This window comes from Pteronotus mesoamericanus, unplaced genomic scaffold (genome assembly GCF_021234165.1).
Source record: "Pteronotus mesoamericanus isolate MK-2021 breed Mesoamerican mustached bat unplaced genomic scaffold, CSHL_Meso_final contig_94, whole genome shotgun sequence".
Lineage (NCBI taxonomy): Eukaryota > Metazoa > Chordata > Mammalia > Chiroptera > Mormoopidae > Pteronotus > Pteronotus mesoamericanus.
Window position 1 is genome coordinate 29,452,328 of NW_026555285.1, and position 27,595 is coordinate 29,479,922.

At 36.6% G+C, this 27,595-nt stretch overlaps 1 long non-coding RNA gene across 1 annotated transcript in view; it reads right to left on the reverse strand.

Annotated features, from left to right (window-relative positions):
• Positions 1-2,963: 2,963 nt before the first annotated feature.
• LOC129080915 (uncharacterized) overlaps positions 2,964-27,595 on the reverse strand; it is a 51,893-nt gene continuing 27,261 nt past the window's right edge. The window contains exon 3 of the long non-coding RNA XR_008530242.1: positions 2,964-3,096. This is a non-coding gene — a long non-coding RNA (uncharacterized LOC129080915). The remainder of the gene's footprint in view (positions 3,097-27,595) is intronic.

Below are 27,595 nucleotides of genomic sequence, written 5' to 3' on the forward strand. Positions count from 1 at the left end.
AAGCCATCCCAAGAGAAGCCAGAAATAGAGATGAGATTATGCCAACAAATACAATGCCAGCTTCTAAAGGGGACAAAGAAGGTGGGATGGAATGAAGGAAGGCTGTTGGACTCCTTGGATTTTATAGGACTGGACCACAGAGCTATTCAGCTGCAAGGGTATGTATTTTTCACGGAAAGGCCAGAGTGACCCTGAAGGCAATTCAGACTCCATTGGGGCTGGCACCCCCTCATAGGCCAAGGGGGCAAGGCTGTTTCCTCCCTGGTTCCAAGGGTGGGAGCTGAATGGGTGCAGTCACCCCTCAGAATAATGGGGGAAGGTTGCCGCACCCGCAGACCTGGAAAACGGAATATTAAACGAGAGAGGATTATTCTTGAGTCTTAAGATCTAATGGAATTTGCCTTTCTAGGTTTTGGACTTGCTTAGGACCCCTCACTCCTTCCTTCTGATTCCTCCCTTTTGGAATAGGAATGTCTGTCCTGGCCATGTCTCACCACTGTATTGGAAGCCCATGATTTGTCTGGTTTCATAGGTTCACATCTGGAGAGGAGTTTGCCTCCAGATGAATCATATCTCATCTGTATCTAATGTAGATGATATGTAGATAAGACTCAGAACTTTGGACTTTATTATAGTTTATGCTGGAATGAGTTAAGACTTTTGGGACTACTGGGATGAAGTGAATGCCTCTTCCATGCAGTAATGACAAGAATTTTAGGGGACCGGGGAGAAACGCCATAGACTGGAATTTGTCCTCCTAAAACCCATACCCAGAACTCTGAAGCCCCAATGGGACCGTATCTGGAGATAAGGCCTTTAGGAGGTAATTAAGTTTAAATGAGGTCCTGAGAATGGGGCCCTAATCCAATAGGACTGTGACCTTATATGAAGGTTTCTCCCTCTCTCTGCCATGTGAAGACACAATGGGAAGGCTGTCTGTAAACTAGAAAAATGTTCTTACCAGAACCCAGTCATGATGGCCCTCTGACCTCAGACTTCCAGCCTCTTGTACTGTCAGAAAATAAATTTCTGTTGGTTAAGCCATCCGTTCTGTGGCATTTTGTTATGACAGACAGAGCAGACTAAAACATGCAGGAAGTGGAGGCTGAACAGTACGGCGACAGTGCTCACACAGAGAAACCTGAGAGCTCTTGCTAGAAGAGCTTTGTTTTCTATTGGTTGTAAATAATAAACCAACAGTATTTTTTATTGTTTTATAATGCTTTCTTAATTTTTCCATAAATCCTTTTAGTGGTAGCAATGAACTCAAAAATGAGAGGGCATGTTTAACAAAAATTTAATACTGAATTTTTATTTCTCAAGATAGTAGATGATGAATGTGAAACTTGCAAGGACTGTTTGTTGACATTTACTGTTCGCTGTGATGGATGGCACAGAAGCAGCTACAGAAAGTGTGTTTACATATCAATCCGTGAAAAATGTCTTTTCATCTAAATCAAATTGCCTTTTATTCTAAATTAATAATGTTTCTTTTCATTCCACATTTTCTTGCACATATTTGAAACTTGAAGTGGTAGTGGTTAATGTATTGGCTTTATGATCAAAAGACCATCAGAGACAGTGAAATGATCCCAGGATAACACCAGGGTCATTAAATGCTTCAGACAGAAAATAAGTGAATTTCAATAATGGGTATTTTTTCATGCAATTTATGAAATCAAAGAAGGGCTTTTGGAAGTTCATTTTGCTGAAAGTGAAACATCTGCTATTATTGTAAATGTTGTTGTAAACTTGATTAAGTTCAAAATTGAACAGAAAATTATTTGTTTTGTGGCGATAATGTGAACACAGTACATGTGTGATAGAGCATAGCATTTTGGCAAAAACAATATTCTTACTAAATTAAGAAACTTATGGGGCAGAAATTTTCTTCTATCTGCCATGGTGTACGTATAAGTAATAATTACATTCAAACAAATAGAACCTATATATGTCACATTTTACAATATTGTTATATATACCCACAGAAAAACTGCAACGAAGCAGATGTTGCATTGATTAGAAAAAGCTTCAGTAGAGCTGTGCAAACTTTCTCGTTTTGCTGCGTAGTGTTGTTTGAATTTTAGAAACGCTTTTACCCCTGAAGAACTGCTTTGAAGTCAACCTGAGTGTCCTACAATGATAATAAACCTTTTGTAAATTAAATCAGCCTTCTAAATTTTGGCTGCATTTGTTCAAAATCAGTTGAATATGTAATTAAAGTGTTTAACCAAGGAGATGTCAAAAATTTTAGTTTTCAAACTTAGAAATTGCAGTTACTACAACTAATTACAGCCAGAAAAATACTGACATTTATCCTCATAGAAGCAATGATAATTGTTACAATAATTCTGTCAGTTGGTCCAAGTCAACTTGTAACTTTTTTTTTCTTCTAGGGTAGGATTGAGGATCAAGTGTAAAATCAAATATTGCATTAATTGCTGTATTATTACCTATTTCTGCATAACAACTTAAAAAGATTTATTTTTAAAAAATAGTGTTTCAAAAAACTATTTTATAGTTCCACCAATATAATAACATAAAATGAGCAATCAGATAAATTATTTTAATTGTTTTTTTGCCACTTTTTACCCTTAGGTGTCTCCCAGTTTTGACAATAACTTATATGATCACCTCAGTCTTAGCTTAAAAAGCTTTTCTTTCTAGAGTTCTTCCTTACCCCATCCCATAATCAATTAATTTCTCCCTTTACACTCTCCCCTTGTATCTTGAACTTTTCTTTACCTGACACTTACTTAACATTGCCTTCCCCTCTAAAATGTAATTTCCACAAAGGCAGGAATGTGTTTAAAATTAATAAATGGTTTAAAGGCTATACTAATTATAGCATTGTTTTAGTGTCTGATCATTTATTTAGCCATAACTATACTCCAGGAAACTGTAATAATAAAACATGAAAGTAAAGTTAGCCAATGAAAATGCTTGCTACAAACCCTTCAGTTAGTCATTTGTTCACTCAGCATGTGTTCGCCGAGCCCTTCTGCTGTGTGTCCGGGCCCTCCCGGAGGCTGGGGTTGCAGAGCCTTGGGGTGTGTGTACAGTTCTTTCTCAGGAAGCTTCCATTCAGGAGGAGGGCTAAAAATGAGGCAAACTAACAATTAGAAATAATAATTTCAGATTTTGATGAGTGGTACATACAATAAAAGATCTTAATGTGGTGTGTAGTTACTGGGAGTGTTGGTAAGAAAAGGCTTCTTTAGGCTGCTCTGAGCAGGTGGCATGTGAACCGAGACTGAGATGGCAAGGAGCCATCCTTTCCAAGAACACTGTGCGTAAAATAGAGAATAAAGAATCTGTTTTAGAAATGCCTGTATATTAGAATTACTAGAGATTAAGTCAGATTCAATCATGAGAAACATCCTCAATTTTCTCAAAGCGCATTTAATTTCCTTAAATGGAAAAATATTTCTCTAGATTATTGCTATTATTGTTATTATTACAGTACTATTACTTACCTTTATACAGTTACTATTGTCTGGTGAATACAAATGTAGTCAACTGATTTACTCACCATGCACTTTGTCAATTTAAGTCATCTGCGAGTGTTTAATGATATGTTAATGCATGCACCTAGTTGTGAATCAGCTCATAATAGAGCATGAATCATCACATTCTTGGTTCTGAGGGCTTGCAGATCTCCTTGCCTTTTCCCTTTAAGTCATTCTGATGTATTCAAACTGCTCAAGCAAATAAGATTCTGATATGAAAATACAGCCTTAACTCATTTAAGTCAGGTCATGTCCTTAAACTCATGCTTTTGACACATGTGTGCCTTACTAGTAGTGGACACATTACTTTATAAATCAACTCTGAGATGGACTTTTGCATCAGAATGAGCCAAAACTTGAATTTCAGAATGCTGAGTATGCACTTGGGTTTATAATTCTTGATTATGTCAATGTATTTGTCTATGAAGTCTGCACCATAAATAATCAAAATAAACTAAATATTTGGTTGCATTGGGTTGTGCATTAATTTTATTATTCCAAATTATCTGTTCTTTAATCTTTTCTAAATATTATATTTTCCCAAGTACATTTATATGTGGTTAATAGCACACATATTCCTGAAAAGTCTTGTGTAAATATACCTATTGTAAATAGAATTATTTTCTAAAAGCATAAAAAGAGCTTGAATTTTAAAGGAATCCTGAAAAAATCAATTTTCTAAGTTAAGAGGCTTTTTATCTAGTGACTTATCATTACTATTTCATCTATAGAAAGGTCAAATTTTCATGGACCAAGTTTTCTTGGAATACTTCTATAAACCTCCCATTCCTCATTCATAGATACCACTCTACTTTAAAAAACACTTTAATATCTACATATAATCTATAATCATGCAGACTATTTTAGAAATGATCAGAAATGATGACAAACAGATCCTATATCTACGTTATTCATGAAATGATGTCCACAATATTGCTTTTTGGTTTCTGGCCTTTCCTACCTGATTTTGTATCTGGATGGCCTCAGTGCTGTCTGCCAGGAAAGTATGTTATTCTTTCCTGGATTTTCACCAGCATTTTGTCACAATTTATACACTTCTTGAAGTTGAACTATAGTGTCTTAAGAGTATTATTTTGTTCACACTGTTTTTGGTCATAGAGCTTCCAACTGGACATAAAACAGATACTTCTTAACCGCACATAATAGCGCAAGGAGCATGGATTTTTAGATTCCAAAAGACCTATGTTTTAATAATGGCTCTGTTTCTTATAAACTGTGTGATCTTCAGCAGTTTATTTACATTCCCTGGACTCTGATCCCTCATCTGAAAGTCAGATAATGATAGCTCATAGCAATTTTGTGTTGATTAAAGGAATTAGGTAGTTACCATAATTGACATTAACAAGTGGTACTATTACTTGAGAGATTTTTAAACAACTCTTCATATATACGTGTGTGTATGTGCTTTTCTCCCAAAACATGGTTGCTCAACAAGATAAAAAATCAGATGAGGGAGCAATACACCAGAGTTTCAACCTTCAATTACCTATTACACATTTTTTCCTGACACTTAAAAAAAAGGTGCATTAAGATCAATATAATTTAAAAATGAGATAATCTTGGGGTGCATACTCCAAATCTTAAATACTTTAACATTCTCTCATCAATTACCAGGATTATTGAGACCCTTCATCTTTCTTGGACAATATCTTATAAGGGTAAAACAAGACATTTGTGGCTATCTTGCCTAAACATAACTTACTATAACCTCTTGCATTATGAGTTTATAAATGTCAAGATATTGCTGACAATTCCCTGTACAACATTTCACCACAAATATTTGTCTTACTTGTTGAGAGGCCAGTTAATATTTTCGTGTTGAAAGGAGTCCTTTAAGCATTTTAAAGTTATAAATCCTGCATAGTTTACTATTTTATAACTTATAAAATGAGGATAAAGGCAACTTTTTTGTTATCTGTCATTAATATCAAATAGAGAAGACTTTAAGACTAACATTACTAGAGATAAAGAGGGGTATTTTATAATGATAAAAGGATAAGTTCTTCACATTTGTAATAATCCCAAAATTTACATATAACTGTCAACATAGTCTCAAAATATATAAAACAAAAATAAATAACAAAAGAAAAATAAACAATCAAAATTATAGTGGAAAGTTTTAAGACCAGCTTCTTAGTAACTGAAAAACTTAAGGATATAGAAGATTTTAACTGCTCAATTAACAAGCTTTACCTAACTGGTGTAAATAGACTACTTCCCCCCAAATGGCAAAATACACATTTTTTAAATTATTAAAATGAATACATACCCCCTAAGTCTTAATAATTACAAAAGACTATAATATAACATTAGAAACCAGTAACAATAAGGAAATTTTTTAAATCCCAGTATTATGAAAAATTATAAATAAAATTTAAAGTCATAACAGGTGAATGTAGACATTAAAGTGAGAAATAGAAATAGTTTGTTGCTGAATGAAAATAAATTTAAAAATATAGATCAAAGAGGTATATTTCAAGAAAAGCACAACCAATGACAAATAATTCAAGAAAAAAACCCAAAATAACCTAAAACTATTAAAGAAAACTTTTTCTTTAGGAACTTTTGCAAAAAAAATTCTAAGTGAAAATTCTTTCACATTGAAATGTATTCTTTAAAATTGTTTGTTTTAAAGCCAAAGAGTTTGATATTTAATCCTTTAATTACAATCTGAAATATCAGATGTAAATAATCTTCTAGTTGTAATTGTCCAATAATTTATAAAAACACAAATGACTATAAAAGTTACAATTACATCTAGTACTAAATGATATTACTGACATAACATTTTATTTTCTTGATTTGTTCAGCTTTATAAAAATTTACTTAGTTATGGAACAATGATTTTATTAGTTAGAATATTAGTTAGTAGATCAGTGTGAAAGAAACCAATCAACCAAAGTTTAAATAGGTATATGTGAAAACTACTGAATAAATAGTTGTGGTGGGGTCTTTTTGTCCTAAAACTATTAGTTTTTTAGAGAAATTTATTTTAAAAATTTGTAAAGAATTTCAAGTGAGGTACTGGTATTGTACCATCATAAAACAATATTAGGTCAGTGGCATAATAATAGCAACAAGAAAATATCTGACTAAAACAGTATAATTAAAAATATTCATATGCCAACTTTTTTCTTTTGAATTATATTACTTTTACTATTTATTATACTTAATTTTTTTCACAACATAATAATATATCAAAGTTCAAAAGAGGAAAGTTTTCACTGTCTCATTACATTATTTCTTTGAATTCTTGATTCTTACTGAAAATAATTTAGTTTATAGAGGAAGGGATTGGTGTTCAAACTTATCCACTGTAGGTTTCAAATACTCTGAGTAAAAGACTGATAACTGGGAATAATCAGTAAGAACTTATTTTTCAAAACATATTGTTAAGACAGTAAAAATGTAAAGTATAGACTGGAAAAGACATTTACAACCCATATAATGGTGGGCAAAAGTGGGTTTACATTTGTGAGTAAGTGAAACAGTTTATTTTTGTATTATTATTTATTAATTATTGTATTATTTTCCTTATGATTAACTATAAATCCACTTTTGCCAACCCATGTATTACTGATGTTGGGCTTATATTCAGAATAATAGAAAATTCCAAAAATCAACAAGGAGAAATAAGTCACAAAGGAAACTGGCAGAAGACCTGAAGAGCCACTTAAAAAGGGTATCCAAATGGTCAATAACTATATAAAATTAATGTCAATTATATTCATAGTAAGAATCCCACCAGTATCACTAAATCAAAAAACTGACAATTCCAAGAGTTGATGAGGATGTACAGCTAAAAGTTATATACAAAGCTATTGGCAGAGTGAATTGACCAACCACTTAGGAAATTTGAAGACACGCATTTTCTCTGACCGAGCAATGTCCTCCTAGATAACCAGTATGTGGGTAACAGTAGTTTATAAGAATATCCAAAGCAGGTACAAAGATATTCACACCAAGATCATTCATAATACCCAAAAACCAGAATCAATCTAAATGTCCATCAATAACTGATTTAATAAATTGGGGTATAATGGAATACCATAAAGGAATAAAAATGAATATACTATAGCTACAAATGGAGTCATCTTGCAATGATAGTGATTGATTAGCAAAAGAAAGCAGAAACCAAAAACAGCTGTGATTCTTTTCATAAAAGTAAATTAAATTAAACTGTAGTTCTTACTTATTTAAGGGATGGGGCAGCATTTATCTTTGAGAGGAGGAGACTTGGATGGCGAAGGAGTTCGTGGGGACAATGGGGTGCTGGCAGTCTGCTGGCCTGGGTGTTTGCTTTATAATAATTCAATGAACTGTACATTTTTAGTGTGTGCACTTTATGGGTGTTTTATTTCATGATAAAATGTGGGCTTTTTTGTTTTAAAAGAAAGATCTGTTGCTAATATTGTTTTGGCTTTCATTTCTTGGTGTTTTTTTTTTGTAACACCAGCTTAAAGGTAGAGTGACTCTAGCAGCCGTGGCAGTGGAGGGTTTTTATGAAAACAACAATTAACTCATCAGCCAACAAAACACCAAAACCACAACATCTGGAAGGCATCAAAGAACGAATCAGCTCTAAAGCTCTCTCATTCTGGCAGAATGCACGAGACCTAGAACACCCAAATGTTTTAGCCTTCTTCCAGCCAATGTCTGAGGTATTGGTGCGTTTGAGGGAAGGATCTTACAGGGTCTTACAGTAACTCAGAGCACACTGCCACCCTAGCTAAACTGGTAGAAGGTCTCATGTGTCCCTTGGCTGGGTCTGAGGCACTGAACACATAATGACTGCAATCCAAACAGTGGGAGATGACACTCTTTGAAGTGTTAAACACTGCTTCTTGGTGGAATAGAATTTCTTTATAGGGCCTTTTTAGTGAACCTTGAAAAAGTTATTGGTTCCATCCCAATGTAATTTGTAAAGGTCCTTGTACCATTCTCTTGCTGCAAGAGAATATTGTCCAAGAAAACGGATTCTGGATTATTTGGTGATCTTCCTTATCTCCAATAACTTTTTCTTTACTAGTACATACTTTTCAATGATTAAAAACAACAACCTTAGAATCCTTAAACGATTTCCCTCTCTCCAATAAAACAGTCACAATAATAAAAATAATTTAAAAATTTGACCAAGCATGGCTATTCATGAAGAAACTTAAACTAAAAAACTTAGAAAGTAATTGTACTTTAAGTAACATTTAATTTATTAACACTAATAAACCAAAGAAAGTATAAACATAATTAGGGCGATACAATGAAAACAAAACATAAATGTTCTACAAATATCAAGAAGAAAAGAAGAATATTTTCCACAGATAAATGAAAAATACCCTACTTCCAGTTTTCTGTAACCCAATAGTTGACTTCAACACCTTTAGTTTGCCTTTGATTTATAACCAATAATGGGACAAAATTTCTGAAGGGAGAACATAGCAATATTTCAGTAAGAAATAGTTTTCCTGGTAAATGGAGAGGTTGAAAAAAATAAAAGCTTTTTGGAAATAATAAGCTAAATTAGTTTTAATGTAAAAAAAATACGTGGTGTTACTCTTGTGGGCTAAGAAACAGATTCAATAGCGGAGATGGTCAAAAGGATTCAAGCACATCTCCTACTTGATAAAAGTGGTTCAGTCTTTCCGCACTCAGGCTGGGATCTCCCTTGCACTGGATGCTCACTGCCTGCCCTTCCTCTCCCCTGCGCTCCCCGCGAGCACCACCTGTGTTCCTCTATCGCGTTTCTGTGCTGTCCAAATTCAAAAATGTTTTTCATGAAATGGGAAGATCCCCCTTATTTTTCTTAGCTTTGTTCAAAATAAATGGCACACTAAATCTGTACATTCTCTTCTTCATAAATGGTCTTGATCATAAAAATCAACATGGTCATATTATTCTTTCTGCCTATTAGGCCCCAACCAATATTTCTAGCTTGATAGTTTCTCCATTTTCACCTTTGGAAATCTACTATCACTCAACTTAAGTGGATTGCTAACCCAGTCATCTTCCAGTCTTGCATTTAAGTGACTATTAGTATGTACTTTATGAAGTTTCAAGTGACCCTCCATTTCTTGTTATATAAAATGTCTATAAGATATCAGTGACAGTCAGAGACTATTTCTAGGGAAAAGCTACTGTATTTTCTCCAAGGTCATAATTGTACTAAAGCATCCAAGGGCAATGTTCTCAGACTGAATTCTATTTTTTCCCTGAGACATATAAAACAGGATTGATAAGCCTATAATTCAGAACCCACTTACAGACTTACAGGAAAATTATATATTTCTAACATTTCTGATGAAAGAACATAGGTCAAAGGCAAAAAGGAAAGAGGGGCAAGACAAGTACAAAGTAGAAAAAAATCCCTGAATCTTCCTTGACTGCAGAATAAATTTCTTGGAATGCCAAAGTGCTCCTTTAAAAAATGCTGAGGGCGTGCCCTGCTAGGCTAGCAGACACTGTAGCTGATTTCACAGTGACCACTCCATGAGCACTAAATGGACTGGATTTTGAAAATAAAATAAATTGGTTAGCTGTACAAGTTAGATATCTTTTCAATGTCCAAGTTAAAGGTCTATCGAAGGCTTCCTATAGCTGATTGGGTTTTCAGACACATAGTTCTCTGTGAATGTCATTTTATCTCACATAACATACCATTGGAAGTAAAAGAACCTAAGTTTATTCCAACCATTTGGGGGAGGGAGGGTTTCTCCAGAGGTTTTTATCCTCTTTTTCCAGTTTACTCATTATCTTTAATATGAGTTAAATTAAGCCATCTAATGCTTAACCAACCTTTACCTACCTTTCATCCCTTGCCTTAGTCCCTACCAATCCCATACACTTCCTCTCTCATCCAAGTCCACTTCCTCCAAACTGGGGGACGGTGAGCCCTCTCCTTGCCAAAGCCAGTCCCTCCATCGTGGCCCTTGCTAACATCCATTCTCATCTCTTTGGGAATCTTACATTATTAGGTGTTCTCCCTTCTCTTGGTCCAGAATTTCCTTCCTTTCAACTCTGCATGCACTTTTCTTGGTGCTTTTAAAGTGCTCAAGTTTCTCTGATAAAAAGAAGTTTCCTTGCTGCCTGTATATTTTTCATCAATATACTCTACTGTCTTCCTCAGTTCCTTCTCATCAGAATTCTCAAAAAAGTGAAGAATCATAGTTTTCCCCTTTACCTTTTACTCTCAAATTGTACTGTCCAGATTCTTGCTCCTAAAACAATAAACAATTGTTTCCTATGTGCCCAATCTATCGGTTACTTTGTACTCCCTCTATATTAACTCAATAATGTACTTGAATGCCTTCTTAAAACATTCTACTCTTTGTTGTTGTTGTTTGTTTGACTCATCTCCTTCTATCATGTTTCAGTGAGAGTGCCTCTTTGGGCTTTTTAAAATTCTTGCTTTAGAAAGATAGGATTAGGTAAATTAGCTTCAAGCTAATTTGAAAATTGTCAGGTTTTGTATGAAAAACTGATCGATATTTTTTAAGATGTGGAAATGAGACCTTTGGAGGGGGAGGGAATTAGCAGATTGAATCAGGTGTTCCTGTCAAACAATTGTTCTTATTTCCCTGAGTAATGTCACCTGAGAGATGCTTATTTCAACACGTAGTTACTGTCACCTGGATGTGGAGTTTGGTGCTTTGAGCTATAGCAATTATTATATTATTTTTCATGTGATTTCATTTCGTCTCTTATTTTCTCAGTAGAGTTTGAAATGAGGCCTGTTTCCTAGGAAAGAATCTGAAAAATTATTTCAATAATTTTTCTGAATGCTAATGAGACCAGTGAGTAATATTCCCATGCTCACAGTCCAAAACCTCCATTTTCCTCAGCTGAGGTCATTCCATTAGATGTAATTGCTTTCCTGAGCTGTTGCCTTCTGCAAGGAGCCTAAGAGAACCTGACCAGAAGTTCCCTGTCTCTTAGATTTGTTCCTATTGCAAGGCTAAAAGTAGCACTTAAACTGCACACCACAAAGTTAGTCAATATTTTGCCCTACTCTGTAAATATATGCACAAAAACTGAAACTTGTCAGAAAGCCACAGAAGATGAAGCTTTACACCCCTGGCAGTGGTAACGGTATTGCTGGCTTCAGAGTTACCGCTGCTGTTTCCAGCTGGCGTGGCTGCAGGCCCAGGTCTCACTGGTTTCCATGAACTTTCGCTCCTGTTCATACACTAAGAATGGGACACTCTGAGTCGAAAACCACTAACACCAAGAAAAGTTCAAATTTATAGTTTCCAGTAGTTTTATACTTTGCAAACATTGGGATTTGCTGACGTGCTGACAATCTCATGTTTGCAAAAAAAATAGAGTTAAATATTCTAAGTTCATGTTAATCTTAGTAGTCAGTCATATCCAAACCATGACTAAACTAATGACAGATGCATTTTCATGTGATGGTGCTGGGTTAAAGGATTTCACTGAATAAGGAAATAGAAGAGTGATTACGTATAGACAAAATATTAAATGTAATATGAAGTGAAATATGCATTATAATGTACAGAAATACAAACTAGTGTTCAATTATGCATATGTGTATATACAAAATATACTTTAAATAGCTTAAAAGTATTATGGAAAAAAAAATTCCTGCCACATTGTTTCCTTAAAAAAGTACTTAGTTTCGATGAAATTTATGCTTCTGCAACCTTGTAAAAATAAATAAAAATCTGAGGGTTAGAATGTGATTCAGAGATACTCAGAGTCCACAATTTCTTCCCAAAGAGGAGTCAATATAGACTCTGTGTATTTAATTGTCTGCTGCCAGAAAACCTATTTAATTATGAAAAAGAAATGCTTAGATGCGTTGCCACGTTAGGGATACAGTCCTTATTTGGAACACAAGACCTTGTAGGACCTTTAAATGTTATCCATCCTAAGTGCAGCCAGCACCTCAATTCACCATTAGGGAACTGCACTGGAGTAACCCCAGGGCGCCTTCATATATTGGAAAGATGGCCATAAAAGCACATTGAGGTTTCCTCGCATTCTCAGAGGTCTTGGTGGCTGTTTTTAGTTATTTTAAAACCTGAGTTGGCTTGGTATAATTTCCATATTATGAATTAGATACAGCTGTTCAAATACTAACTTAGACTTACACTTGAAAGCTTCTTTACTGCAATGATATGTCCTCTAAATCCATTAGCCTACCATGATATGCCAAAGCAATGAAATGAAATTGAAACCACAGTTTAAGTAAAAAATAAAATATCATATCCCCTTCTGACCCAACTCTACAAGGTATAGTTCAGAAAAGCAAGAAGTTTCCAAAACTCTGCTCAGGTTTGAGTGATCACAGAGACATTACCTAATAGGTTGGTTAGTTGGCTTCCACAGCAAGAAATGTTTAGTATGAGTTTGAAGCTGCACTTAGCATGCATCACAATGAGGATGTATTCAGTCTCAGGTTACAGAATGTGTCTGAAACCAGAATTTCTCAACCAGTGTGCTACAGTGTGCCCTGAGTGGGTGGTTAGTGGCTGGCATGCTGATCTTAGGTACAGTTATGGTGGCCAGGAAGGGCTGCCTGTGGCAATCAAAATCCCTGAGTAACTTGTCTCTGCCTGTGAGGATTCTCACTTGTTCACTCCAGTGTACCAACAAGTATGATTTTATATGTAGTCATAACATGTAAAGATTGAAAAGTCCTGTCTCAACAATAGATATTTAATTTTCACTAATGCAAGACATGTGGAAGAAGCCTTTCCAGAATTGGTTCCAGAATTGGTTCCAGAATTGGTTCAATGGCTTAATAATATCATCAAGTACCCAATCTCATTTTTTCTATTTTACCTTTTCAGCATGTTGACATTTATCTTCAGGCTTGTCATCTCATGATTGCAAGATGGCTGGCAGAAGCTCAGGGCATGAAAGAGGAAAAGGGTCAAAAGCAATCTTTTTGTCCTATGGCCTTCTCTTCAATAAGTGCTCTACCATACTGCCTCTTGCATGGTTACTTTGTATTGACTAAGGGTTACTTTCATCTGGACGTTGGAATAGGATTACAATGAATGGCTTGGACAATCTTGATTTGTCAATGGTAACAGCTATGCTGCCACCTGAATAGAAGAAAATAGGAGCACAGTTAGCAAGAAATATAGAAAAATATCTACTAGGCAAGCACACTTTGTGGCTGGGAGATTACTCAAAAGAAAGGAAACAATATTGCTTGTAACTTTAGGAGTCATAACCAATTTCAAGTTAAAGGGAATAGGTAATTTCTTAAGTCTAGCTGGCCTTTTCGCAACCTTCAAATTTACATGCTTCAATTTTTTATACCAAATTTAGGACTTTTATTAATGTATAAATAACATTTTAATATATTGTTATAGCCACAGTAACATTTACAAAAAATTTGCAAGCCAGATATCTGATAAAAGGCTTATATATAAAATATACAAAACTCTGAAAAATCAACAACACTATAACAAACAACTCAATTGTTTTAAATGGGCAAAGGCTCTGAAGAGATGTTGTATGAAAAAAATATATGGATGACAAATAAACACATGAAAAGATGCTCACATTATTTGTCATCAGAGAAACTACAATAATGAGACAACACTACATACTTATTAAAATGGTGACAATCCAGGTTGCCAATATCAACAGTGATGACGTGATCTTGGTTTCTAATATCATTCTCCAACTAAAGAATTAAGGCTTCTTAGAGAAATGTATGATTCTATAGCTGGGGCGTGAGTCTGGGTCATCTGGAAGGGCCTCGAAGTCAGGAGGTGCTCAAAACACAAATAACCACAATGTTAAGGGGTATGTTAAAGGGATAAAGGAACCAACTAAAAGAATTTCCAATGGCCAAAGTCACAATAACTTGAGCTAAAAAAACAAACTAGTATTGGATTATAACTCAAAGTATAAGTATTCTGAATCCATTCAGATGAAAACAAATGGCTGAATCAATCAATAAATAGTGGAGAATAAACAAATCTCCAATGCAGGAAATTTCAAATAATTATGTAGGTTCCCCTCCCTCCAGGAGCTAGAGCCTAGCTCCCTAAGCGTGTGCTACAACAGCGACTTTCTTCCAAGGAAGAGAGTATGAGGATGAGAGAGGGTAACTTTATAGTGGAGATATCTGACAAACACTGTCTCAACCAGCATCTCAACCAGCATCTCAACCAGCATTCACAGTGTCAATTCATGGTGATGAGAGATACCATTGATAAGATGTGATGAGAGTGGTACTTTATCTCGGTGGTCTTCATCCCTAAATCCATAGCCCTAGTTTAATTATGAGGAAAACACCAGCCAAGTGTTAATTTAGGAATATTCTACAAAACACCTGGTTAGTACTCCACAAAACTCTCACAGTCCTCAAAGCAAAGGGCTATCTGGGCACTATCACAATCTAGAGGACCTAAAGGAGACATGATAACTAAATGTAACATGGTGTTCTGAATGAAACCCTAGAGGAGAAAAAGACATGAGGTATAAGCGAAGGAATTCAGAATGAAGTATAGACTTTAATTAATAGTAATATATCAATAGCAGATCCTTAATTGTGACAAAAGTATCATACTAATAGAAGATGTTGATAGGGAAACTGTATTATCCTCACATTCTTCTGTAAACCTAAAACTTTTCTAAAACATTTAAAGTTTATATATGTATTTTTAAATGGGAGAAATTAGTATTGCTACTTTGAGGTAAGGTTAGTTACTAAGTTAATTGAAAAGTGCCAAACCACATACAGAATTCAGAATAAAGGAAGACTGGCAGATAGCACAGTACAACGAACAAGACGATTGTCCCAGACTTGAGTTCCGGTTTCCCCCAGCTAACTGTAGGTGTGATGCTTAGACAAATCGTTTAACCCTTTAGGGACCTGGTGGTTTCTCCTATAAATTGTGGAAATTGGGTAAAATGATATTACAGAGCTCTTCCAAAATAATTCTGTAAATGAAACAAAGACACAATCAAAATCAGTAAGAATACCAATGCATTGATTCTATCATGTTGCGTGCAACTTGGGAAATATGTACTAGATTCTTCAACTGATAATTAAATACAATTAGCTTTAATTGTATTTAATAAAGCCATGTTTTTGAGATTTGAATAGTAAATTATACTGGAACATAAGGAGACAATGCTGCTTTCTTCTTGCAAACAGTAGTATCTCTGTTAAAATCATACTTTTGAAAGCATTCATGGTAGGGGTAAAAAGGAGAAGTCTTGCTACCTATTATTTGTTCATGTATTCTCAAGTACTATCACATTTTATATAGTATCCCTGTAAGCTCCATAAAATGTGTTGCATTGAGAAGCCATAACTAAGACAGAAGCTATAAGAGCTAAGTGTGGCATCAGATTTCAGGGCTAATAAAAGATTAGGTCTACCTATCTCTTTCTAAAAGGACCCTGATGGAATGGATTGGATGAGGGTCTTTTGGGGTTCACCCCTCTAAATTTGGTGGCCTCTAATCCCAGAGAAGTTTCAAGCCACTGAGGAGCCAAATGTAGAAGAAAGAAGAACCAGCAGCCCAGAACTGGAGTAGGATACCTGGATTCCAATCCTGCCCCTTCAGTTACTCAATTCGCAGTTTCACCTTGAGCAATATTTTTAATTTTGCTGAGTTTTTTTTTGCTTGAAAAACAGGGTGTTGGATCAGATACAATAACAAACAAAAGGAACTCAAAAACGCTGTAGAATTGCTCCCTTCCTTGGAACAGCAAGGGCTAGGGACGGGTCGTTGTCTGTTCAGGGCTGGCTGAGCAACCCCAGATTCCTGGGCTCAGCCTCCTGGTTAAAGCTCCAGACCTGGAGAGGCCACAGCCTACCTGGAGGGCAGAGGAAATGGTCCAGGAGCAATTGTTTCCATATGCATTTCCAGAGCTGAGAAACAGGGGTGCTTTGGAGCTGACAGGAAAGGGAAGCAATTTATCCTCTTTCACATTGTTCAGAAAGCTTCCTGGGGAGTTCATGACCTTGGTCTATCAAACACCTTTCTGGGTATTGATTCTTGAAAGGAAGTCAGAAGCAGCCTTAGGAGTTTACAAGCAACCAATCTCTTTGTACACAGATTTAACAAAAACTGTTTAAACGGAATTTGAAAGAGTAATTTTGCTAATGATAGTATTAGGCAATACATATTAATGTCATAAACAATGAAGTGTGTGTAGTTATTGCATTTTGCTTTGTCATAAGTAGTGATCACCCTGATAATAATATTTGAGCCTTTGCCTACTATATTAGTCCAATTGCTAATCAGCAGTGCCTTTGCTTCATCAATTAAGAAAGCATATAGAGTATAAAACAAATGTCATATCTATTATACATGGGGAATGTTCATTTTCTGACTTTTCTTTATATTCTTTTCCCACACAAGTTCATATCAACCCACACCCTACCAACCCAGAGAGGGAAAAAATCAAATTCCTACTAATAATATATATTTTTAAAATTCTCACATTATAACCATCTATATACACTAAAAAAATAAGGTACTTGTGGCCATGGGTGTCCACTGCCCTCTGATATTTTTCTGCATCCTTCAATTACACTGACTTTTGATCACCACTGGGAAATTTATTTTCAGTGGTGCCTGAAGCCAACAATTATGTTCTTTAAATGGTATGCTTTAAATACATAGCTTTTCTCCTCACACCTCTCCAGCTGCCACCAGAGGTTCTGGCCATTCCTGTCTCGAGCTCAGTTGCATGGGCATAACATAGGAGCAAAGGACTGGCACTGTCGCTTGCATTTGTGGACGGTACACAAATATACCACCTTGAAATATAACTAGAATGCCCTCCTTAGCAGAATACAAAGAACTGATACATAACAACAGTGTTGGAGGCAATAAAATATGTTTGATTAAAATTGTGGCTTGACTGTTTTTGAGACTAAATGGACATCAGCTGGGAACACATACACACAGAAATACATTCGCTATGTTTCTTCAATGACAGCTAGAGAGTAGACTATACCAGGGTCATATCCAATATAGGAAAGGACATTTCATATATATATACACACACACATAAATATAGATGTATATGTGTGCATCTATATATACACATGCACACATATACATCTATATATACATATTAATTAATTATGTTGGAAATTTAGGAGATACCATGTTGTGGCACTTTTTAATTTTAATAACTTTTATTTTTCAATTACAGTTGACATACTATATTATATTAGTTTTAGCTGTACAATCCAGTGATTAGACATTTATATAACTTATGGAGTGATCACTACAATAAATCTAGTACCCATCTGACATAATTATTACAATATTATTGACTATATTCTCTATGCTGTCCTTTATATCCCCATGACTATTCTGTAACTATTACTCTGTACTTCTTAAGCTATTCACCTTTGTCACCTATGCCCAAGCCACTCCCACTTGGCAACCATCAAAATGTTCTCGGTATCTATGAGTCTGTTTTTGGTCTGCTTGTTTGTTTATTTTGTTTTCTCGATTCCATATATAAGTGAAATCATATGGCATTTGTCTAGCTCTGTCTGATTTATTTCATTTAATACAATACTTTCAAGGTCCACCCATGTTGTTGCAGATGGATAATCTTATTTACTTTTTTATGGCTGAGTCATATTTTATTGAATATATACATCATTTCTTGTTTATCCATTTATCTATTGATGGACACTTAGGTTGCTTCCATATCTTGGCTATTGTAAATAATGCCACAATGAGAATATGGGTGCATATGTCTTTTCAATTTAGTGTTCTGGGTTTCTTCAAATAAATACCCATAAGTGAAATTGCTGGATCCTTCATTGTCTCTTGTTATAGCCCTTGTTTTTAAAGTGTATTTCATGTGGTAAAAGTACTGCTACCTCTGCCTTTTTTTGTTTCCATTTTCATGAAATATCTTTTTCCATCCTTTTACTTTCAGGTGTGTCTTTCAATCTGAATATAAGGACCTTGTTTTCTTATCCACTCAACCATCAGATGACTTTTGATTGGAGCACTCAACCATTTGCATTTAAAGTGATTGCTGATAGATATTATTTATTGCCATTTTATTATTTATATTTTATCTTGTCTTCTTCTTAAAGACCCTTTAGCATTTCTTGTAATGTTAGTTTTTTCTTGTCTGGGAAGTTCTTTATATGTCCTTTCATTCTAAATGATAGCTTTGTTGAATAGAGTAATCTTGGTTGTAGTTTCTTGCTTTTCATCACTTTTAATGTTTCTTGCCAATTCCTTCTGGCTTGCAAAGTTTCTGTTGAGAAATCAGCTGACATTCTTATGGGAGCTCCCGTGTAGATAACTAACTGCTTCTCTGTCTTTAATATTTGTCATTTTAAGTATGATGTTTTGGTGTGGGCCAATTTGGGTTCATATAATTTGGGACTCTCTGGCCTTTTTGGACTTGTATGTTTACTGCGTTCATTACCTTAGGAAACTTTTCCATCATTGTTTCAAACAGATTTTCAATTTCTTGCTCTCTCTTATCCTTCAGGCACCCCCATGATGTGAATGTTGGTATGCTTATAGTTGTCCCAGAGACTCCTTAAACTATCATTTTTTTTTGGATTCTTTTTTCTCTTTGCTATTCTGATTGGCTGTTTCCTGCTCTATCTTCCAAATTGCTCTGCTTCATCAATTCTACTGTTGATTCCCTATAAGGTAGTCTTCATTTTAGTTAGTGTATTCTTCATTTCTGACTGTTTGTTAATGTTTCCTATTTCCATTGTATGTTTCCTATCTCTTTGTTGAGGTTCTCACTATGTTCCTCTACTCTTCCCCTAAGTTGAGCATCTTATAATCAGTGTTTTGAACTCTGCATCTGGTAGGCCTCTTGTCTCCATTTTATTTAGTTCTTTTTCTGAAGTTTTGTTCTGTTCTTTCATTTGAGACATGTTTCTTTGTCTCCTCAGTTTACCAGCCACCCTGCATTGGTTCCTATCTATTTGGTAGAGCTGCTATGCCTCCCAAACTTAGTAGAGTGGCAGATATAGTAGATGTCCTGTAGGGCCCAGCAATGCAGCTTCCCCAGTTACCCAAACTGGGTGCTCCAAGTGTGACTCCTGTGTGGGCTGTGTACACCGTCCTGTTGTAGTTGAGCCTTGACTGCTGGTTGGCATGCCAATGGGCAGGTTGATTGGATGGGAGGGCTGGCTGCAAATATGGAGGAGAGGCTGTTGTGCAGGGACTGACCCTACAGAGAAAAATGCACTTCAAGAGGTTTCAGGTGCTTGATGATTCTGCCCCTTGAGTGTGTCACCCTTGGAGATAGTTGCATGATGCCCTGGCATGGTCTGAAGCTGACCACCAGGTGTGCTAGCTCTGGAGCCTCTTGGGAGGTGCAATCCAAGGTTAGTTGACACCTGTGCCCTGCCTGGGGCCAACCAGCATGAGCTACAGAGCAATCTGTAGATGGCTGCCACTTGTTATGGGCTTGGAGGTACCCAGGAGAGGCCAAGCTACAAATTAAGGCCAGCTGTTGCTAGTTCTGAGCTTGGGACCACTTAGCAAGATGATGGGGCATGCCGAGGCCAGGTGCTGCCTGTCCAGGGTTTGTGAACCTTTGAGAGATTTTAGGAAAGTCTGCAGCATGAATAAAGACAGACCATTTGTATGTAAAAGCCACTGAAAATGGCTTGGGTGGACTTGCAAGTTGGGGCGGGGTCTCAGGGAATCATCAAGGTAGGGGGTAACGGTGTTAGCCAGGTTGATGAAGATTCAAATATAGTTCCTACCTGCTGGCTGTGTGGGGTAGGGCTCAGCAAAGAAACAATGGCCTCTCTCAACACTTCTGTCTGGGAGAAAGATGCCCCTACAGCCCTCCACCCAAAGCAAGATAATTTAGTTCCTAGCCTCTTTCAAGCGGCTGCTCTAGTGATGGAGCTCAGAATGAGTGAGTCCATATAAATCAGTGTGAGGGCCCTTTAAGGGGAATGCCTGAGAATCCAGAAGCCCTCTGTCTCATTCAGCCACAATCTTTGCTGGTGTTCATAGCCAGAAGTTACAGGAACTTCTCTTCCTGCCACTAGAACCCTAGGAAGGAGGGCCTGGTGTGGGACTGAGACCTCTTGCTCCTCAGGGTGAACCTTTGTAGTTGAGATATCCCTCCCAATTTTGAACTGCCACACATGGGTGTGGGATCAGCCCATTCAGCGTCTCCATCCCTCCTAGCAGTCTCCATGGGGCTTCTTCTTTATACCTTTATTTACAGGACTCTGTTCAGCTTGACTTCAGGCAGTTCTGAATGATGGTTGTTTTGTGGTTTAGCTCTAATTTTGATATGGTTGTCAGAGGTTGCAAGTACTTAATTTACCTGCTCCACTGTCTTGACTGGAAGCTCCAAACAGCTTTCAGTAGATTACTGAATTAAAAAAAAAAAATGTTCTACAGGAATTGGAAAGTGCTGTAAGCTTGAGCTTTGAATTAAACAATAATACCTCATTAGGAAAAAGGGTATTATGAGAAAGAACAGTATAAAACTGAAATTATATTAAAAAGGAAAAAAAAACCACAGAGCTGTAATATTCTAATGAGTAGCACAGGTTATTCTAGTGTATTGTACAAGGTAAATGTCTGCTTTGGAATGGGTTACTGGAACAAATTCCAAAGAAGCACAGCATCACTGGGGAAGGTAAGAACCTGAGATGGTTTCTGGGGAATGATTCTTTCAGGAGGCTGCAGGTTTTCCATTGAGCTCCTCTAAACCCTTGGGGTTTAGGCAGCAGATGAAACCAGGTGTAGCATTTTATACTCCTTAATAAAGAAAAACCCAAGTCTTTTAATATAGTTTAAATAACATGTTACTTTCTTAGATTGAGCATGCCATGTACCATGAGAGGTATATTGTTCTTTCCTGAAAACAGCTCTATCTGCCGAGAAAAGAGGTAATAGCGACTGACAACTAGAGAATTGGATTGCCTTTAGTGACCATATGTCTAGATTTTTAAATATTTTTTTAGTGTGTCAGTCCTTAATAAGATCTGAATTGTGTCTAGAACTGAAGCATTGATATAAGAATAGCAAAAACCTGATTTTGTTGCAATCGTTCTCAAAAAGAATTGTTAGTTACAACTATCAGGGGCATGGGGTGGTTGTGTCCTAATAATGAAGGAAAAACTTAAAAGTAATGACATAAGATAAAATTAACTGAGAGCTGACTATAGGTTAAACATGTGATTTACTTCAGAGACACTCTTAACTACTTCATCAGCTTCCTACTGAATACCTGAATTCAGTTACTTAAATATTATTTCTTTAAGTCCTCAAACATTTTTAATCTCTCCTTCCCTCTCTCCCTCCCATAAATATGTCGTAATATGATGTTGAAGCTAGATAAAGGCAGTTTCTATTTTTCTAAAGAAATCCAGAAATACAGGTTCCTGTGAATTAAACTAAATGGTTACAATGCTACTAGAGATTTTCTACATGACTATAAGCATTGAATTTATCAAACTATACTATGTTTCATTTCTTAAAAAAGAAAAAAATTCCAGTACAGTCATTGAAATGTCAGCTTACTAAAACCTAAATGTAACCGTTACGTAAAATTGCTTCAATGACTGAAAGATACATTTGAAAAAAAAATAACCTTGCCTCTGAGTTTCATTTAAAATGAATTGTTGAGATTTAAACATAAATAACTAGGAGTAATTTTATTGATAAATTAAACTGCATAGAATTTGTCAAAAAGTAAAAATTCACAGAAAATAATTTCAAAAGCTTCTTTATATTTGTCCTGTGAGGAAAGTTTTCTTTTTTCCTGGACTGTTTAACAATGTCTTAGTCTTTATTTTATGTTTATCAGGGAATTTTCACTAACCAATCTCAAAGTTATGCAAGGAAAAAAAAACCCCCACAATTGTTTGAAACCCCTGAAAAATCAAGCAGGGCTGGGTTTATGTACCCAAATATAATGTCATCAAAGTCTCTGCAACACACACACACACACACACACACACCCACACACACCCACCCACCCCACACACCCCCCCCAGTCTTACTTATCTTTTTATGGATGCTATTCTTAGGAGAACACACACACACACACACACACACACACACACACACACACACACCCACCCCACACCCCCCCCCCCCAGTCTTACTTATCTTTTTATGGATGCTATTCTTAGGAGAACTTGCCCCAGGGTGGTCAGGCAAGGCTAGCAAAGTGTGTTTCCCAAAACAAATTCCAGATATTAACAGGGTGAAGGATGGTTACAAATAATCAAATTTGGGACATGCTGGTTCAATCACAGTTAACTGTCTCCTTCACTGTAGGCTTCTCTGAGCCTCTAATACAGTGTTATAGTCCTGACTCTCCAAGAGAGATACAAATCATACCTGCAGCAGTTGCCCAAATTAACTGCCCACAAAATCTTTTGCTTTTCTTTCTTCCTGGGGCCGATCTGGTGGCACGAGTACTATGAGGAAATAAGGAAGCACATGGTAAACTCTCTCAGCACAGTCCCTTTGGGTCTCAGTTCCATGCCCCCATTTTCTTGGTTGCTTGGCTTATTCTTTGGGGACAGTTATGAAGTTTGAGATGGACTCGTCACCTGAGTCCTGTAGGGGAACCCCTACACCACCACTTCTTCCATCAGAAGTGGAAGTGTGTCAGCAGACCTTCCAGGCTTATTTACTTTTGAGACCTTTTTGTAAGAGTTGGGGACTGGTGTCTGAAGTAGTGACACCTGTTTGATTTCACTGAGGGAGAGCAACAATTTGATATGAATTATTTCTCTGACCACATCCTGCTCACTAAGACAAATTTATCTCAGTAAAGTTTAAAATAAAATATAAGACATATTGTCATACAAATATTTACTATATCACCAGCATGAATGTTACAACTTGTATCTCTCTTTTCTCTAGGGGAAAACTTCATAATGATATTTTATAGGGAAAATCCCAGGATACAAGATGACATTACAACTTGCATCTTCACCCAAATTAGATAAACCCAGACAGAGCATTAAGAAATTTGTTGTATAGGAAGACCAAAGCTCATTCAAAATAAAACAGGAGTTGCAGAGCATTGACTTAACTTTCTTTTCCACAATAGCTTTCAATCACATCAATGACATTTTCCAGTGAATTCATAGAAATTCTATATTACAGATTGTGCCCTATTTGCATAACCTGTTTTGCGTCTCTTGGCAAACTGCATCAGTTTGATTTCTATATAACTGATCACAGGGACTGACCATGCGCTATGAGACAGAGCGTGTGGTGCAACATGTGAAGGTCGGGGGCGGGGGTTAGGCACAGAATCTACCATGAGGGTTGCCACTGAACCTAGAATGCCTTTCTACCCCATGCCTAACCAAAATCCTGGCACTTTGCAGAACTTCAACAAATATTTTTTGACTTAATTGAAAATAATGGAAAAAAGCAAAGGATCATATATCAATATTATACACCTGATTTTTGATTTAAGGAATGTTTCTTTAGTTGGCCTCATTGAGCTCAGATTCTAATTCATCACCTGACTCTTCTAACGGGCATTTGTTATTTTTGATTGTATATACCTTCACATAGACTGGTCTGCTGGCTGCTGACTTTCTAAAGTCTTTTTTATTTTCTCACCTTTATTCCAATAATTATTATTTTCAATGTATTTTCCTATTTTCAAGCCATAACCAAAAATTGTTCCTATTAGACATTATGTGTTATAATTTTAACCACTTTTAAAATTGAATATTGATTGAAGCAATTTTTTTAAACACACAGACTTGTCAGACATCTCTTTACACTCAAGGATGTAGTGAGAGATCTTCAAACCTGAGATTATCGCATTCAGGAAAATTCTAGAACTAACAAGCCCCCAACACCATGTAACATAAACCATGTGGTAACAATGTGATGAATATATCTCTAGTGATATTAGAATAGGAGGTAAGTAAAACAAAAACACAGGTCCCTGGAGAGTTAATGACAAATTCACAGAACTGAAAAGGACTCAATATACTTGATATGTTACATAGCGACTCAAGTTATATTTTATTTCATTCTTAATGAGATGTTAAATGCATACATACCAATTTAAACTGCATCTTATGTTTAGAGAAATTATGTAGTAAATGTTTTATCTATGCACTCACTCTTCCAATTGCTGTTCAGAAGAGGTGATTTTACTTGTGGTCTAAAAACCACATTCTAAGCCTATCTATCTATCCTTGTATTATCACATTTGTAACTTATATCACTGATATTTGTTCTCTTTAGTAGATTTATTTCAAATTCCATTTAATATTTTCTTTCTAGGAATTTTCCTTCCTATTATAAAGCTTACTTTTAATTTTACTGATTTTAATGTCTCTAAAGCATCCCTGAATTTTAGTTACTGAACTCTAGTCCTGTATACACTATTTAGCTTTGGTTTGTCACTAGAAAGGGCCCTATCAGAGGGCTCTTTTAGGAGCCTTGCCATGCCCATTGGTAATGCCACCCTCTTTGCTCCGGCCTTAGATGCTTGCCACTCGAAGTGTGGCCCTGGGACCTGCAGCATGGGCACACCATAGGGTTCGTTAGAATTGCCAATTGCCAGGCCTTGACCCCAATCTACTGAATCTGAACTCAGCATTTTAATGATACCCCTGGATGACTTGTATGTGCATTACAGTGTGAGAGGCAATGTCTTAGAACATTTTGAAAGGGTCATTAAAAATCACCAAATAAAAAGAATAAAACAGTCACTGACTACATGGTTTTCAGAAACACTTTTCAGGACATACTGAAATGCCCCTGCCATTCTGCTATGGAGCTCCCACAGGGGAAGGGCCCGAAAAGCCCAGACCAGCAAATTTATCCCTGGTTTCTGGTTCCCTAAAGCCACATCAAGGTGAATGATACTCAGATACTACCGTCTTTTGGGGCTTCTTTAAATGGCCAGTTATAATTCATTCAGGAAATAATCTCCAGGCTGTCGTTTTGCTTCCTGTTTGATTGAGCGTTACTCTGCTTTTTATGTTTAACCTGTATTCGCTCCAGCAGCATTTTGTTTATGGTGGAACTAAATTTCCAGTCTTAGGACTATTTCTTCGCCACTTTGTGGAATCTGCCAGTATGCAATATGCAAATAGAAGCTTTCAGAACTGGGAGGCGTGGGATCGGCATAGCATAAAGAAGCTGGTGTTGGTGCACTGACTTAGAACACAGCCTTCTTTAACGGTTGAATGGACCACACTGCCGTCGTCGTCACCTGTGGTTAAGTGCGTGCGTGCATTTGGTAACTATAATCTCGATGGGATCAAAGGATCTCACTTCTCAGTCCAGTGACAAACATGGCGCTTAGCTCAGAGTGAACACAAAAAATAATGAGGCAAATGATAGTATTCTCTTTTCATTCTAAAACACAAAGGAGCGAAGAAGAGACAAAATTATTTTTAAGTTTATAATACACATGACCATAATAAACTCAAAGATCTTTTGATGGCGCTATCCCTTTATAATGAAAAAAAGAAACAAAAAACAAACAACAACAAAAAAACCTTCTGCAGTAGAAAAATAAACCCGAAAGTAAGGAGAGGAGAAATAATTTTGCTAATTGCTTCTCCTTGACATTTAAACACTGACAAACATTACAGCCAGGTAGTGAGGTAAATCAAACTTGGGGAAATATCAAGTTTTACCTTTAAAATGATATTTCCTCTCATTCTGAAAGATCGCATTTGAGAATTGACACAATTCAAAACCCAAGTGAGTCCGCAGACGTCAAATAGAAACACCCACCAGCACCGGTGCAGATCTCCAAACCCCTGCCTAATTAACAAGGCTTAAAGGCCTTAATGGCCTCCAGCAGCTGGGAGAACATAAGGGGGCGGACGAAACGCCTCCCCTTTCCCATAACCCTGTTTTCCAAAAGTTTCCCATGGAGCCCACCCACTCAGTTAATTTACTAAAGCTTGCTGGTAGGGAGGACAGGAATAAGGACTCCCCAGTGCAACATGACTCTGACAATGATGAAATTAGAGGAATAAGCAGCAGCCTTTCCACCATAGGTAGGTGACATTTCACACTTCTGGGAAGTCTTCAGCCAGGTAAAGGCACCATACTGCCTCTTATATTAGCCTTGAGAGCAACCAGCTGGAGCTCAGGACATTCACACATCTCAAAGTGACAGCACTGCTCTGGGCTAACTCGGCTGAGCCTTTCGCAGCTGGAAAGAGTGTAAACCAAGTATAAAATGTAGGTAGGACTCCTAAGAAATCCTTTTTCATTCATTTTCTCTCCCAGACACGCCCTGCCCCCATAGCACATTATCCTAGTAGTGGCCTGTCTAGTCACCTCCAAGCATCCACACAAATCCTAAAGAACCAGTACGTGTTTTATCGCCCATATTCCTACTGAAATCCTGCGTAGGTCTCAGTAACTAAAAATACTCCAAAACCCTGTTTCTGAAGAGCGCTGTGCAGTAGAATTCCAGGATTGTTTTGCCTGTTCTGTTCATTGAGGTCGATTAACTTTATGTTTAACATCATTCACGTCGCCTGTGCTTCAGTGTTTGCGATTCACTCTGGAAAAGGTAGGAGAGAAAAGTAATAGCTTTTTTTCACATGGCATTTATTTTTCTCTATTCATATCAAAGAGATGAAACAAAATGATCTCATTCCATATTCTAACGTTCCTGTGAAAGAAACATTTTCCCTTTTTTAAAATATGGGGCAGATCCGCCCTTGCTGCCAATCGCGTCCAGAATGGGGTTTACCTGTGTGCCGTCTTCTCCCTTGTGGGCTTCCTTATTCCCCAGTGAAGCCAATTCCAGAGAGTGGATATTGTTTAAAAGGATTTTAAGGTCTTTTTTCTTGACTCCTTGCAATTGCTTAAGAGGATATTTTGCCTGTTAAGCACACCCGCTCCCATATTTCAGATTCTAGGTCTCTATTTACTATGAACTCCTGAGCACTTCCAGGCTTTAGCACCTTTGCCCTCTGGCTAAATACTGCTCACTATTCCACTAAGGTTCAGACCTTGAAATTCAACACCTGGAGCTAATGAGAAAAACCTGTCATGTAGAAAGGAGCAGTGCTTAAAGGAAATTTCCAGAGGAGTTTTGTAGACAGAGAGCTTGTTATTGCGGAATAAACCACA